The following is a 12284-nucleotide window of genomic DNA, read 5'->3' as shown; positions in this document are numbered from 1 at the left end:
AGACTATTCAACAATATGGCATAAGGATTAAGACTATGGTTGGAGCTATCAAAAGCACTGGTGGAACAATTGAGGATGCCACCATTGTTAGTAAAGTTCTGAGATCATTATTATCGGTCTATGCAATCAAAGTTGTTGCTATCCAGGAGCTAAGGTCTATCAATAATACCAAGGTATCCTTAGACTCTACCATTGCAAAGTTGACTGCATATGAGTTGAATAGCTATGATGGCAGTGCTCAGAAGACCGAGTCAACCTTTAGAGCATCTACTGCACCATCTAGAAAAGGAAAAGAAGCTGGTACCAGTTACGAATCTAGCCAATGCAGAGATATGGATGATGAAGAGATTTTGATGGAGTTTGAATCTCTTCTTGCTAAAAGACTTCCAAAAGGAACTGGTAAATATAGAGGTAAGATTCCTCTAAAATGTTTTTCCTGCAATAAGATAGGACATATAGCTGTTAATTGTCCTAACAATGATAATAAGGATAAACTAGAGAGGTTTAGAAATTATAAAGGAGGTAGTAGAAGAAATCATCTTGTTGCAGTGGATAAAGGTGTTACTAATGAAGAATACAAGGATGAAGAAAATGAAGACATAGTATGTGTAGCTATAAAGGAAGAAGTGTCTGACAAGAAATCTCTTGTTTCTTGCATTGACAACTCCAATGAGTGGATTATTGATAGTGGGTATCCTCACCACATGACTGGTGATCAGAGAAAGTTTCTATCTCTAGAAGAATATGATGGAGGTATTGTCCATTTTGGCAATGATGCACCATGTTTGGTGAAAGGTAAAGGATCCATCTCATTGAATGGAAAGAGTAGTGCATATGATGTCTAATGGGTAGAAGGTCTTAAGCATAACCTATTGAGTGTTGCTTAGCTAAATGATAAAGGAATCGTTTTGGAGTTCAAAGGTGGAGTCTGCAGTATAATTGGAAAAAGTGGTGAACTTATTGCCACCGGTAAGCAGACCAGAGGTAACTTATTTTAGTTGGATGCCAAAATTAGTTAGTGTCTGATGGCTAAGTTTGATGATAGTTGGATATGGCATAGGAGACTTTGTCATATAAACTTTGACAATATTGTTAAAGCCAGTAAGATCAAGGTAGTGAGAGGATTGCCTTTGCTGAACAAACTAGAAAATTCTTTTTGCAGAGAATGTCAACTTGGGAAGATGTCTTCCTCAACTTTTAAAGGTAAGTCTTTTTTAGCAGAAAAATTACTTGATCTCGTGCATACTGATTTGTGTGGTCCTATAAAAACTAGAAGTATTTAGGGAGATAGGTATTTTATGATTCTTACTAATGACTGCTCAAGAATGGTGTGAGTTACATTGTTGAAAGACAAGTTTGAAGCATTTGGAAAGTTCAAAGCCTTCATAGTGTTAGTAGAGAAGGAAAGTGGCCAAGGGATAAAGTGCCTAAGAACTGATCAAGGAGGTGAATTCACTTCTAATGAATTCAACAAGTACTATGAAGAGAACGACATCAAGAGGCAATTGTCTGCCCCTAGGACACCACAACAGAATGACATAGAAGAAAGGAATAATAGGACTATAGTTGAAGTGACTAGAACAATGATTATCCAAGGGAAGGTTGTTCATACTTTTTGGATAGAAGCGGTGAGTACTGTAGTCTATACTATGAACTAGGTACTCATCAAGAAAGGCCAAGATAAAACCCCTTATGAGTATTGGATTGGGAAGACTCCCACTATGAGTTATTTTAAAGTATTTGGAAGTAAGTGCTATATCAAGAGAGGTGAGCATATGAGCAAGTTTGATGCTAAAAGTGATGAAGGAATATTTCTGGGATATTCCACTAAGAGAAAAGCTCTCAAGTGCTACAACAAAAGAACTTAGAAAATTGTTGAGAACATCAATGTTAGGATTGATGAATCCCCTAAGAAACCTGAGGAAACCAACAACGAGCAAGTGGAAGATGAACCAGGTGTAGCTTTCTGGGAACTGGTTACAAAAAAATCAAGCAAAGAGCTCAGTGTTCCTGTACTGGTAGAAGTTGCAGTAGGTGAAGAAGAAGATGGAGAAGAAGAAGAAGAGGAAAAGCAAGAAGAACCATCTAGGGTCATTCCTAGATATGTGAAACTACATCATGATCTGAAGTAGATCATAGGAGATAAAGATGCAGGGTTACTCACAAGAAGAAAGGTGAAAGAGAACTCTTGCATGATCTCTGAATTGGAGCCTAAGACTATTAGAGAGGCACTTACAAATGAAGACTGGACTAAGCCAATGGAAGAGGAGCTAGATCAGATTGAGAAGAATGCAACATGGTCTTTGGTACTTAGACTTGAACACAGGAATGTCATAGGTACCAAATGGGCCTTCAGAAATAAGGTGAATGAAGAAGGCACAGTTATAAGGAACAAAGAAAGACTTGTATGCAAGGGATACACTCATGAAGAAGGAGAAGAAGACTATGGAGAAACCTTTGCCCCAGTGGCTAGATAGGAAGGTGTTCGAATGCTACTTGCATTTGCAGCATTCAAGGGATTCAAGGTATATCAGATGGATGTGAAGTCTTCATTCTTGAATGGAATCCTTGAAGAGGAAGTGTATATAGAGAAACTGGGTGGGTTTGCCCTATTAGAAGATAGTAACATGGTGTGTAGATTACACAAGGCCCTATATGGATTAAAACAAGCACCAAGGACATGGTATGAATGATTACACTCTCACCTTATGTAGATTGGATTTGAGAGAACAAGTGAAGACAACAACATCTACCTAAAATTTGAAGGTGATCAGATTCTGATCTTTGAAGTGTTTGTAGATGACATAATCTTTGGAGGAGATGATGAAATGAGCCATGCATTTGTGGATGTAATGAAGAAAGAGTTTGAGATGTCTCTGATTGGAGAGATAAAATTCTTCATTGGTCTATAGATTCAACAAATGAAAGAGGGTATCTTTGTTACCCAGTCCAAGTATGTCAAAGAGGTATTGGAGACTTTTGGCATGGAGGAGAGCAAACCGGTTGGTACACTGATGGTGACTGGATGCAAATTAACTAAGGAAGATGATTCAGCATTGGTGAATGAGAAAGAGTACCAGTCAATGATTGGTAAGCTGCACTATGTGGTACACAACAGACCGGATATTGCTCATGCAGTGGGCATAGTAGCTCATTTTTAGAAAAGTCCAAGAGAATCCCACTTGGTAGTTGTCAAGTAGATTCTTAGATATTTGAAAGGAACAATTGACTATGGATTGTGGTATCCATATAATGGTGATTTTAATCTCAAAGTATATACCAATGCCGATTGGGTAGGTAATGTGGACGACCGGAAGAGGACAATCGATGGAGCGTTCTTTCTTGGTGGAAGACTAGTCTCATGGACAATTAAGAAGAATAGCTATATTTCCCAGTCTACAGTTGAAGCAGAATATGTGGCATCATTTATGAACTGCACTCAAGCAATCTGGATGAAACATGTATTGGAAGGTTTCAAAGTACCTGTATCTGAACCAGTGAATATATTTTGTGACAACACAAGTGCAATAAATATTTCCAAGAATTTGGTATTGCATGCTAGAACTAAGCACATTGAACTTAAGTATAACTTCTTGAGAGAAAAGGTTCAGAATAAGGAGGTTGTACTAGAACATGTTTCCAGTAAGGAGCAGCTAGCAGATATATTCACTAAGCTCTTACTGAAGACTACATTTACCTATTTGAGAGGTGAATTAGGGGTTTTGCCCCTTCATGAAGTCAACTAAAATTGTGTGTTCCACATCAGTTAGGTACTACAATGTCAAATCTTTCAGGATTGATGTGTTGAAGGATGCTACTCCATAGGGGGAGCAACATAGTTGAGAATGGAAGCTTGTGCCTCCACTTTGGAATTGTTGTCAAAAGGGGAGAAGATATCTGATGTCTGGGGAGAAGATATCTGATGATGCAGATACACTAGTTTATGATTTTTATAGTTGCAATGCCACACTGAGTATTGCCATCAATGCCAAAGGGGGAGATTGTTGGCATATGATGAACCAACATGTTTATATGATGATAATGTATATTTTCATTGATGTCAATAAGTGCAAGTGAACTAGTATGAAGAGATGCAGTGAACTGGTGTCGAGGTTTTACTAAGTGTGACTACCGGTTGGTAGTCTCAGCCCTAGGGTTTCCGGTTTGGCAATCTCGCTTGTGAGATGCAACCGATGACATCCTGTGATGAGTTAGCTAAGAGATGAGAATGAGATCAAGATGCCACGTCAGTTTTGTACTCATGAAGGATTTTTTTGAGGATCTTGCATGTGAAGATCAATTGCATTAAATGTCTACCTCAGGAATGATCATTCTTCTTAGTTGTATGAGAAGAGAACATGATGGGTTACTGATTCCCATGTGCGGTGAAGAATGGATGATGCTGATTGTCTTGTGATCTGTTTGAAATATTATTGTTGTATGCAAAGTGTTTGGACGATTAGGATTGGACCGCTTGTATTGTAAACCTAAAATGCTTAGGGTTTAGGGTTTATGCTACCGACCTAATTGTTGTCTATAAGGTCGATGATGTTTGTTATTGTTTGTATTGGCAAATGTTGTGTGTGTGGATCTGAGTGATGAGATACTTGCCAGACCAGTAAGAGGAAAACTACAGAGTGTGATTACAGAGTAGAGGAAATGAAAAGGATCTACCTTGGCATGTAGTGTTGTTATCAGATAAGAGTTTTACCTATTGTCTTCTAACCATTTCAACAGTTGGAAAATCCCTTTACTAGGTAGCTTTAACAGGCTTATTGTAAATCCTCTTACCAGGTGACTCAAGATCATTGAGTTCTTCAAATCCTCTAGCGGGGTAACCCTTAACAGGGTTTCAACCTTTAACAGGGTATATAACCATCCCTTAACTAGGTGATCTTTAACATAATCGGTTCCTAGCAGAACCTTATTGAAAAGTCTTTAACCGAACTAGGCTCCTAATAGAGTGAGCTTCAATAGAGTTCAAAATAGGCTTGTGGGTATTCATCTCCACCATGGTTTTTCCCATTTGGGTTTTCACATGAAAAATCTGTGTGTCATGAGTTGTGCATTTTTTAGGTGATGGTTAAGTATTCTTTGTTTGAGTGATTCTGCATGCAAAGCTAATGGCTATGGTCTTGCTGATATAACACATACATATGTTTATGGGTGAAGTAGTTATCAAGTATTAAATGTATTTGAAGTGTTCAGACTTATTGGTCTATGATGTTTGAAGTCTTACTGTGTTTAACCGGTATTGCCATGTTTAAGTTCAGTGATGAAGACAACCGGTTAGTGTTGTTTTAGCTTGATAAGTTGTTGAGAAAGTTTTTGTCTATACTGATTCAACCCCCCTCTCAGTACCAATTAGGGTATTTGTTGTTCATCATTATTCATCAGTTTACATTCAAAAAAAATAAATCCTCATATAGAGTATAGTTTTTTCCCAACAAAAACACATTAAAAATACATCAAATCCAAAAGTAAAATAGAATAGAATTGCCATACTAGACAAAAGGAAAATGTATTCAGACTCCACATAATGCACTTTTTTGCTACTAAATATGGAGAAAATGGGGAAATGTCAATTTTAATGGTGGGGGTCTCGAGAGGGAGGAAGTTACAAGAAAAAATGTAGAATGTGCATAAGAGGCGATGGAGATGGTGGAAGCTAGTGAAATAAATGTGCATTAGAGATGATGGATTTGAAAAAATAATAAATTACACATATGTTGTTGTAGAATGAGCTCATATAATTAATCTACCAATACATAACAGGACATAGTCATTTCAACAGTTCATAAACTTGATGAGGAAATTTTTTTGTATGAAGGCCTGAGCAGATTAAATCTGGTGGGCAAAGCCCACCATAAAGAGCCTATTAGCTAATTATGTATCTATTTTAATTTTTTTTATATAATTGACTCATTATTTAGTTCATTTTTTCATTAGGAAATAATGCTTTAAACACACATTCTACTAATCCATTTCCTACAAAACCCATGAGAGAAAAGAATGCATACAAGCTTACAAAATCACCATAATGCAAAGATCAAAATAGACAAGTGACAAGATGACACAAGATATATCCTAGGAAAATCCTCATGAGGGTAAAAGCCAGCCTCCAAAAGCAGCAAGACTCCATTGTATTCATCAGCCATAAAGAAGCATAGAGTTACAATGAATACGTCTAATCGTCAAGCCTTCCAATGCATTCCCATGTGTCCAAGCATGAATTGACATATCCCATTCTATGCTTCACAAATGCAATCCTCTAAAGGAATCAATACAGTGACATCCCAAAACCACCTGCCTACCTTAACCACTAAATATGTGCTTGCTTATATAGAACAAAGCTCACACAAAAATAACTAGTGGTAAAGTAAAACCATGTGCCACAAAACCATGTACTTACCTACCCCTTAACCCCACATTTAATATTTGGTACTAATTTTTCTCTTTAAAAATATTTTTCCCCAATATTAAAAAAATGTAATATAATAATGCCAATGTTACAATACAACTCATCAAGTGGCCCTGAGAATATTCCAAAGGAATTTCAATATGTTACATGTCCATGTGCAACACAAAATAAATAAATATTACATTTAGAAAATTATTATGAAAGGTGTACAACACCTATTTTCCCAACATTCTCCCACTTGTTGTATATATTGCATAAGGGTCAATCAATGATACACATCATCATAGGCATACATGTAACCACATGAATCTCCAACATTTTGTCATGCCCCACCAAGATATTTTCAATAAAACCAAGTGACCACCATCTCAAGTAATAACTCCTCTCATCCTCCAACATGCCACTTATGGAGTAAAAGGAACAATCTAAGGTGAAGATGCACCAATCCATGATCACAAGCATAAAATCCAATGTGATAACAAAGGCTCCAAACTACCATCATAATGTAAAAACCTAATGATATGATGAATCAATAAGGATCCAGTCAACTACTGAGAGGGGGGGGAGGGGGGGGGCTAGATAGAAAAAAAACTAAAATTTCAACAAATTTAAACCCAACTCATAAATCAATCACTGAACTAATCGGTTTAAACACTGTACCATAAATTGCAATTGCACTGTCAAGTTTACCAGTTGACTAAGATATCAATATAACCATGTAACAGATCTTAAACTCATATACCATTTAACCAAAATATCAAACCACTTTACTAACATTAGTAATAACACATTTCAGATCACTTCTGGTCATCTAAACATATATAAGTGGCTTTACTAGTTACACATATTAACCATATCAAAACATAACCACAAAATCATTCACCACTTGACAAAGTGATTTTTGATGTGGAAACCCAAAAGGGAAAAACCATGGTGGGGATGAATACCCACAAGTATTTTGAACTCTTCTGATGTTCGCCCTGTTAGGAGCCAAGCCTTGTTAGAAGATTTACAAAAATGTCCTATTAGGAACAGATCCAGTTTAGGACCACCCAGTTAAGGGATTGACTACAATACCCTATTAAAGGAAATACCCTATTAGGAGTAACCTTGATAGAGGATTTCAAATCCAAGCTAATCAATCACCTAGTTAGAGGATTTAGAAAGCACCAAGCTTGTTAAAGCTTACCCGGTTAAGGGATTTAATTGTTGTAATTGTTAGAGAACAACAAGGTCTTGTTGATCTAGTAAGAGCACTACTCTACTTAATCAGATCCATTTATGCTCCTATCTACCTTCACACATTTTGCAAATACTCCTTCTAGTTTGGTAATCAATCACACTACCACACTTAACCAAATTACCAACACTCTTACAAAACAACTCATTGGCCTTAAAAATAAATACAATAGGTCGGTAACACATCAAAAAACCTAAGATCTCATAGAGATTACAAACAAATTGATTCAAACATGATCATTGGATTACATAGCAATTAGTTGCACATTGTTCAAGACAACTTCGAACACTCCTGGATCACCACACATTGGATCCGGTAACTCATCACGCATTATTCACTTCATGCTATGGATTTGTTCATTCCCAAGATAAAATAATTATCTCTACGTACCAAAACCACTTTGAAACTCATCATGTGCATCATGCATACATGGCATAATCATCTCTGATCACCATTCGATCATAGATCAACACAACCGATTCACCAAGTTCCATTGGTTAGGGTTCGACATATCAACAAGTTAGGGTTACCGATTGATCACTCTGCTTCAATAATAATACCGGTTTCCTTCACTACTCACCTATCCGTTCCATTACTGCATCACTACTGGTTGCAATACAACTCCATTATCCATTGCTATTGATATCAATGACAACACTATAGTTCATTAATGCAATCCTCATGCAATGCCAACAATTTGCCCCTTTGACATTGATAGAAATACAAATATCAATACCCTTTGATTATGATGATTAAGAGTAATGCACATACACAGGTATAGGAATCTTGGTTTACATTTTTCCATGTACTCTCCTTCAACTGTGTCTCCATGTCTTCAACTAGTAACTAGATATTAATCATATACAATTCTTCTCCCCAATAATCATACAGTTCTTCTCCCCCTTTGACAACAATGCCAAAGTGAATATCAATAACAATTGGTAAACCATTCCATGCTTCATTGATCTGTAACTAGGTGCTCCCCCTGTGGAGTAACTCCACTCTACACCAATCCTACTTTAAGATTTGCAATAAGTTCTAGGATAGATGTCTTCCACATCGGCTTAATTGAGCTCATGTAGGGGTCCAACCCCTAATTGACCTCTAAGATACTCAAAAGTAGCCTTAGGCAGAGGTTTAGTAAAGATATCTACAAGTTGTTCCTTAGTAGATACATGCTCCAGTGACACATCTTTACTCTGCACTTTCTCTCTCAAGAAATGATATTTTAGCTCAATATTCTTGGTTCTAGCATACAATACTAGGTTCTTTGAAATGTTAATTGCACTAGTGTTATCACATAAAATCCTTACCAGTTCTGATATTTTCAACTTGAAATCTTCCAAAATAATTCATATATGTTGCAACATATTCATCTTTTGCGGTTGACTATGATATGCAACTCTTCTTCTTGCTACTCCAAGATACTAGCATTCCTCCAAGAAAGAAAGCTCCTCTAGTTATACTCTTCCTATCATCAACATTTCCTGCCCAGTCTGCATCTGTATAGACTTTCAAATCAAATTTACCTGCATATGGATACCATAATCCATAATCAATTTTACCTTTCAGATATCTAAAAATTCTTTTAGTTGCTACCATGTGTGTCTCCTTCAGCCTCTTCTAAAATCTAGCAACTAGTCCAACTACATGAGCAATATGCAGTCTATTGTGAACAACATAATTTAGTTTCCCTATCATAGACCTATAATCCTTTTCATCCACTGATGCAAAATCATCCTCCTTAGATAGTTTACAACATGTAACCATTGTTGTTCCAATTGGTTTATAGTCTCCCATTCTAAATGTCTTCAATACCTCTTTCACATATTTGGACTATGTGATAAAAATACCATTCTTCATGTGTTGAATTTACAAACCTATAAAGAATTTTATCTCTCCTACTAGAGACATCTCAAATTCATTTTTCATCTCATTTGCAAAGTCATCACACATGCCATCATTGCCTCCAAAAAAGATATCATCCACAAATACATCACTAACTAGTATCTTATCTTCTTTAGTCTTGACTTATATGTTATTGTGTTCACTGGTTCTTTGAAAACCTATCTTCACCAAGTGAGAATATAGTCTTTCATACCATGCCCTAGGTGCTTGCTTCAAACCATATAGTGCCTTGTGTAGTTTGCACACCATATCCTTTGGTTTAGTCAAAGCATAACCATTTGGTTGTTCAATGTAGACTTCCTCTTCCAGTATTCCATTTAGAAATGTTGACATCACATTCATCTCATATACTTTGAATCCTCTATATGCTGCGAATGCAAGTAGAGTTCTAACACCTTCTAATCTTCCAACTGGTGCAAATGCCTCACCATAGTTGGTCCAGGAGCACCTGGTTGAGCAAAACTCCCATTTTTGAGTATTTAATGCTTTTATGTTTGTAAAGTCTTGTGTTAGTTTTATTATGTTGTTTTAGGTTTCTTTTTGTCATGTTTAATGGTTTTGATCTCATTTTGGGCTCAAGAGATCAAATTGTGCCTTTCAGGCTATGAGTTGACAATTTTTGGCTAAATAGAGCAAAATTGCCAAAAATGTCTTCTAATGCTTTCTAAAGAATTGAAACATGTTTTTAGGCATTTTTAGGCATTTCTAAGTTGTTTAGACAAGTTGATAAGGTTAGATTGTGAAAAATGCCTCCTTGAGCAAGAAAAGTTGTCATTTGGCTTAAAACGTTGTCAAAATTGTCATTTTCTTGAAAAATGAGGTTAAGGAAGCCTCAAAATTGTCATTTTCTTGAAAAATGAGGTTAAGGAAGCCTTATGTCTATACTAGGGCATGAAAACCAACTGGAGAAACTATATAAGGCCTCCATTTTGTCTTGGAAAAGGTTGGTGATTGTTCAAACAAAAGGTTCTTCAATAAAATCAGAAAATAATGGCTTTATGACTAGTTTTTGTATCTTTTAGAGCAATGGTCCATACTATACCTTCTTAATCCATATTGTACATTTGGGAAAGTTTTCATGGTACTTTTTAAATTCTTTTTAGTTTATTGTGGCATTGGTTTCTTCAAAAATTTTGATTTTACAAAATTATTTCTAAAACTGGGTGCTTGTTGCCCTGTCAAGGGTTTGAAGCTCCAAAATGACTCCACTTGACTAATCCATGCTTGGGATCCCACAATATGGATTCAGTCAAGTTGGAACTCATGTATATACTGTACATATGCTTTTCTTTAAGCCGAAATGGTGGTTGGAAGAAGGGTTCGAGTGTATACTAGGCAAGTATTGATTACTCGGCTAGTAGTGTGTTTAAAACTCAAGATTTGCACCCAAAGTCTAATTTGGGGTGTGAAAATACATGGGGAAGAGGTATGGAAATATGGCCAATGGTGTTCAAGATCAAATTTTCTCATTGGTTGAGCTTGATCCAATCAAACTTTATCATTTTGTAAGCAAACAGTGAGTTCACTGTTTTTATGAGTTGTATTTGACTAAATGCTCATGGAATGCCTTAAGAGCATAATCCAAGCCTTGAATCATGAAGGAATTGTAATAGGAGGTTTTATAAATGTTTGAAGACCTCATTTAGGCTCTATAAAAGTTAATATTTCTTGTGTAATAGGTCCAAAGAGTGCAGCAGCAGTCTGACTGGTAAAGGGCAGCAAATTGACAGTCTTAATGACATTTCTCTCCATTTTCAGTTGCTTGCCAAGTGTTTGCTAAAATGCTTGTATGGAAAGGGCATGGGAAGCTCTAAATTTATATGTTAGAGGTCTCCAAGTAGTATGGGAGGATGAAACAAGTTTGATGGAGTGAATCCATGGTGGAAGCACCCAAACCCTCTTGAAAACCCTTGTTTTGAGGCTACAAAATAGGACAGTCATAAATTGACCTTCCCAAGACCTCTCTTGGCACTAATTAATGATTTTGGCCAAAAGGGTACTAAAAAATATTCATCTTTTTCAAATATTCCAAGTTTGGAGTGAGTAATGAGCAAAATAGTGTTTTAGGAGGGCTAAAAAGGGCTCTTTCCTTGTAGCCCTGTTTTGGGAAAAACTAAGAATCTGATTGGAGTAAGGTTTGGTGACCTTGTAAAACCTTTTGAAATCAGTCCAAATAAACCTTGGAAACCTTGTTAATCCCTCAGAACACTAGTTTAGACATTTGGGGGTTTGGACTTAGAGTAGTGGATTTGAGTAAGCAAATGACTATGAGTCTAAAACCAAGTTTGACTAACAAACCTTGAACAAAACTTTTCTGCCCCCACATGCTGATGTTGGATTTTCTAATATGCATTTGGAAACAGCAAGTTGGATGCCAAGAGTAGGGGTTGAGTAACTATAGTTGGAAGGGTTAAGTATTTTGAGTAGTTTTTTGCATGGGCAAGAGACATCACCTAGAAGGGAGTTTGTTGGGAAAGCCAACCATTGAGGATTTGATATGACAAGAATACGATAGATTGGATATTAAAATACAATAGACTCTACAATTCCTTAGCCAATAAATTGTTCATTTTGAGTAACTAGCCTTGTGAGTGCTCACCTACCAAGCTCCGTATCATAGTGTTATCAGAGCAAGCGAAAGGTCTAGGATATAGGGGTGAAGATGGAGTTAACAAAATTTGAGAAAGAGATAGTAGGTGCTTACAAGAAGTGGAA

This window comes from Cryptomeria japonica, chromosome 9 (genome assembly GCF_030272615.1).
Source record: "Cryptomeria japonica chromosome 9, Sugi_1.0, whole genome shotgun sequence".
Classification (NCBI taxonomy): domain Eukaryota; kingdom Viridiplantae; phylum Streptophyta; class Pinopsida; order Cupressales; family Cupressaceae; genus Cryptomeria; species Cryptomeria japonica.
Note: the sequence above shows the minus strand (reverse complement) of the source record.